Below are 5,756 nucleotides of genomic sequence, written 5' to 3'. Positions count from 1 at the left end.
AGAACGAACACAATCGAGAACCAATCTTGAATTGGAAATACTCCGTGTGAGGTTTATTGTCTAGGCTTACACAAACAACTAGCGATTCAAGGCTTAGTCCATCGACTAGTTAAGTAAGTCCGATAGGCTTTCACTAAAAAAGGTTCAAAGCGAAAGCTACCTATCTTAATGCAGTGTATTTCAACAGGCATGCTCAGATTCCTTCGAGTCAAAAATGTTTTGTTGATCTATTAATGTGAGGGATTGTTGTAATTATGGTTAATGGATCAACGAAAACCATTAAATTAAGATACGTTTTTTCTGTTAACGTATCTCTTTTGGATTCATGAATTTCCTAAACTTTTCTGTTTATATATCTATTGAATTCATGAATTTCCTAGAGTCATGTATCTTTCAGTTCATGTATTTATTGAATTCACGAATCTCTTGAATTCATGTATCTCTGGATTCATGAATCTTTTGAATTCATGTATCTCTTGATTCATGAATTTCATAAATACATGTGTCTATTTAATTCATGTATCTCTTCTATACATGAACTAAAAATATCTATAAATAGATGGGAGCATAGAGATTCATAAGGTCTTTCGTTTTTTGTTTTTCCGACTCGATTCCAAAAAGGCTTTGATATACTTTTCTACTTTTCTGTTTTTCTGGGTGTGCTGGTTCAATTGAACGGTTCGACGAGCCCTATTTGCATAGTGCTAATCCAAACAGATTCGAGGTATTGTATCTTGGAAGGCATAGTTCGTGAATCTGCGAAGCACCATTGGCGAGAACTAATCGCCTTAAGGAAATTCGATTATCCGTACCTCACCTCCAATTTTATGTTATTTTTCAGTGATATCTTATTTTATTCTTCTTCAAGATTGTAAGTTTACATGAAAAGAAGAATATTATATAATTTGTATCGTCTTCTTTACATCGATATTTTGATTACAACAAACAGTTTGCTTTCTCTGGATTAATTTCCAACATTTCGTCTGCTTGAAATCTCGGTCCTCTATCGTCTTAAGAGCCACAGTTTGAACTCTTGGTACTTTTTCGACCATAATAGGAAATCTAGGCACTTGAATCAGCTGTGAAGCTCCGGGAAATCATGGAACTCTTGCTCTGGGAGCTCCGGGTTCTGGAGGTTCGACCACCCATAGGCTGGTTGTTGAGAGAGAGGGGGGGGCATCCTAAGGAGATGTGCGGGTGCACATTAAACTCCTCTGCTTCCTTTGCTTCCTCTATTTCAGGGGTGAAAGAGAGAGAGAGAGAGACGGAGGGAGGGGGGTCTAGAAAGATTGCTAGACTGGCACACAGAGAGGGAGAGAGAGAGAGAGAGTTTTGTTGCTCTTCAAGGCTTCTCTTGACACACCAATCTTTTTCTTTTGAGACCTCTTTATTTATGGGGTGGGGTGGGAGCGATTCTAATGGTATCCTCCTCCTTCCCCAAGCAGGTAATGTGCACAAACCTCCTAACCATGGCCAATGTGGCTAATTAGCTTGGCTTGGAAGTCAGTGTGTTTGTGCGTGTCTTGGGCTTAGCTTCGCCATGGAGGCTTTTTGCAGGGGTTCATAAATAAGCCATGGGGGTGGCTGACTGGTGCGAGAGGGCTTTTGCTTCAGGCTCAATGACAACCCACCCCATATTTCCTCTGTTTTCTCCCCCTTTTTTTCCTTTTTTTCAATTCTACTTCCTGTTCCCCCTCCATATTTTTTTCTTTTAGAAAAACAAAAACTTTGGCAATAATTATTATCAGCATATGTCAATGAACTCTTTCTGACACTTTCAGAATTTCTTCTCCCCAAATTGGGTGAGCACTAACTTGGCCAATGCTAATAGCTAGCTGGTGTGCATCTAACCAAAGAAAGGTCATTGCTAGTCGAAAACATATATACATTTGTAACTTTGTGCTTGTTCATATTTCCATGATAAAATGTCAAGACAATGTTTTCGCTCATTTAAATTTAAAAAATAAAAATAAACACCATCTTACGTTAAATACTTGCTCACTTAGTATATATAGCACCTCCTCATCCTTTTATCGCGATTCATCACAATCAATATGCATTCTATAATTTTGGCATGAAATGCTTAATGATCTCTAAATGTCTCGATTTTTAATCTAAGTCATGCATATTCAAGCAAATTCCTATCAGGAAAAATCACAACAAATATTCGTCCTTCTTCCTCCATAAGCCCGCATTCTCTTGACGATACGGTGGATAGTTATCATCCCAGATCCAATCACCCTCGAACACATCACGCCCATCACCCCGAGCAGCGTGCCACTGCTCAGGCCTCGTCATTTCCCTGAACCACGCCTGGATTGGTTACCAGGGAAGGCTTCACGGGGATCAGAGGTGGGACCCTAACCCGTAAAGGGCTCGGCCGGGTTTCCCAATGGGACCTTTATCCCATACTACTCTCCCCTCACTTGCCTGTAAATGGCTTGTGAGGAGGAGTCCCCCCGGGATGGTCTATTTCAGGGGGGAGCAGTTTTAGGACCTGCTCAGGTCCAACCTCCTCATCCTTTTATCGCGATTCATCACAATCAATATGCATTCTATATTTTTGGCATGAAATGCTTAATGATCTCTAAATGTCTCGATTTTTAATCTAAGTCATGCATATTCAAGCAAATTCCTATCAGGAAAAATCACAACAAATATTCGTCCTTCTTCCTCCATAAGCCCGCATTCTCTTGACTGATACAGTGGATAGTTATCATCCCAGATCCAATCACCCTCGAACACATCACGCCCATCACCCACCTCCCCGAGAAAATCCACCCTCTCGACATCATCAGAGCCATTCAACTTCAAGTTCGACCACGCCAGACTCTCCATTCGGCCAGGGTACCCAAAGAACCCTCCTCCCACGACCCCGTCCTTACCATGATCCACGTAATGACCAAAGAAGAAGATGAAACAAACCGTCAAGAAAGAGAAGCCCAAGAGCCCCAGGGACAGGGCTACGAACTTGAAGTGCTTCAATCTCTTGTGGACTTAGAGAACCGGCGTCCTCTCGTGGCTTTGCTCCTGAAACGGCAGGGTCTTGAGGAGCATTTGCGAAGGGTGACGAAAAGGAGAGGCTCTTCTGGGTTCTCGGTGTTTGTGGGAACCGACTGAGAAAATTTTTACAAAGAGGGAAGTGGTGGGTTGGGTAGAGAACAGGAGCGAAGTTTGGTGCGGAAGCAAGACAGAGCATGCATCATCATGGCCTATAACGGTAAAGAAAGATGCCCTTTTTTTCCATTAGTTTTTGGCTCCATCTCTTCCCTTTCTTCTTTGCTTGGTCGGTCAGTCATGTACCGCCGCTAGAGAGAGAGAGAGGGAGAGAGAAGAATGGGGTGCGAAGGAAGCAAAGAAGATTGCACGAGGAGGAGGAGGAGGATGATGGTGGTGATCATGAATGGGGTCAGTTCTCCCTCCTTGTTTTCAGTTTAACTTTTCAAGAGAAGTCGAGTTTCGAAATGGAGCAGTAACGTGGAGTTGGATTCAGATGCAGTTTCCTTCTCTCTTCCTTCCGATAACGGGAGCGTCGGGTCCAGAAATGGTAAACGTGGATTTTTGCAGGGGCGGGTTGGACCGGGTTGACTCCGAGTCAACGCCCCGGACGTGGCTTACCCGGTCAGAGTCAACGGGGGAAATTTGTCCCATGGTTTGGATTAGACCCTCCCCTTCTTCTTGTGTTTTTCTCCTCCTTTCCTTTTGTAGGACTGTTAAGAGATCTGATTTTTTTTTTCTATTAACAAAAAATCGAGAGATCTAAATGATGGTTGATAAAACTAATTTAGAAAGCAATCTGAAAATACACAAAAAAAAAAAAAAAAAAAATTGAGAAGTTATTCAAAAGTTTCGTTTGTACGGGCATATCACTCCCAAAACTATCTTTCAAACTCTTTCCCCTAAGGGTTTTTGTTAGAAGCTCAATTCTTAACACTGTATAGCTGGAGATGCCTTCTCCTCATCGTAGAGTCATTTTTAATAAGCATCTACGTAGAAATAAAATGATATTTTGGTAATCCTAAATAATCGAAGAATTTTCTCAATATGCAAATTAGACCAAAAGGAGAATCGATGACGTAACTCCTGTTCTCTCATAATTAATTATTCCCATGACAGATTAAAAAATTAATAAACTTTCTAAATTCTATTGGGTGTGTGTTTTATGAGTGTATAAATGTAGATATGCTATCGAGTATGATTATATTTTTAGGGGTAACTACAAAAAAAAAAAGTCCTAAATTTACTACACTTATATCAGTTCATCCTTAAACATTTTAGTTTAGTCAATTTAATCCTTAACCTTTTGAAATTTGCCAATTTAGTTCATCTAGCTGATTTTAGTTAGAAACTAATTATGTGAACGTAAACATCGAGTGTTTGCAAAACCGACATTGATGTGAAGATTTTTATCAATTTTTTTCTTTTTTTTTATTGTTAAGGGCCAACGGAAGGTTGCAAACCACCGATTGAGCCCTAACAACCTTCACCAGCCACTAGGCAAGGGCTAGGGCTTGTAAGCTCTCGCCCAGTAGCTGGCGGCCTAGGCCACTGTTAACAATAAAGACAAAAGAATTCAAAATAACGTTTGCCATGCCACATAGGGCAACATACATTCAAGTTATCAATTTATAAAGATTTAGCCAAAATTTAAATATTTATGATTGAATTCGGATCGATTATATTTTAGCAAATTGTCATAAAGATTTAGAATTAAATTAGTTAAATTGAAATATTTATGATTGAATTGGCATAAATATAATAAGTTTATAATTTTTTTGGTAATTTTTCAGCTTTTTTTTTTTTTTTTTACTTTGCTTTAAGTTTTGTTTTAATATTTTATAAAATTCACAACTCATTTTTTTTTTTATGTTTTCATCGCATCATATGGCAATATTCATTTAAAAAATCCACACCACCTTTGCTTTCAATTATTCCTAGCACAATTACATTCAATAATTACATCTAAATCATCCAGTGTTGATTACACATATGTTTTTTAACATTCAAATATAATATTTTTGAACATTAATAGAATTGTTTTATTTTTATAGCTATAAAGCGGGCCACCGTCTAAGCAGCTTATAGTTCGGTCCCGGAACAAGTTATCCTTGGTTCTCTTTATTCACGCATTTACTGGCTTAGGAGGACAGACAATAATATTTTTTTTTTTAAACGAATTGAATTACAAGATTCATGTGTCTTGGGCCCACAGACAAGAGAGAGACGAGGTGAGTATAGCTCACTTATACAAGTCTGACAATTAACTTGTCTGACAAAAAGACTAAAGAAACGGGGAATGACTACTTGTTAATACAAGCCGACCAGAAGAAGGAAGGCTTAGATTACAAGATAAATAGTGCCAAATAAAGATTGGTCATCAATAATTATTTGAAGAAATTATTGTGGATTGTGTTGTGTCGTATTGGGATTTATTTCATGAACATGAGATGCTCGATATGGAGTGGCAAGTAAATGATACAGTCCTTGGATTATCTAGTTCATGAATTGAATTAAATATGCACCAAAAGTTTATGGACTGAATTAAACAAATCAAAACTTCATGAATTATATTACACATGAGATTAAAATTAAGTGATTACATTGAATAAATTAAAAGTTTATAAATCACATTAGGCATCGAGCCAAAATTTAACTACCAATTGTGTCATTTTCCTTTTATTTTTAGTCAAGAACAACGTCACATCCTAAATTACTTGCATGTGAGTCCTCTCTACCTAAATCCTCTACACTTGAGA

The sequence above is a fragment of the Eucalyptus grandis genome, chromosome 8 (assembly GCF_016545825.1).
Source record: "Eucalyptus grandis isolate ANBG69807.140 chromosome 8, ASM1654582v1, whole genome shotgun sequence".
Taxonomy (NCBI): Eukaryota; Viridiplantae; Streptophyta; class Magnoliopsida; order Myrtales; family Myrtaceae; genus Eucalyptus; species Eucalyptus grandis.
This window is presented reverse-complemented; position numbering follows the sequence as displayed.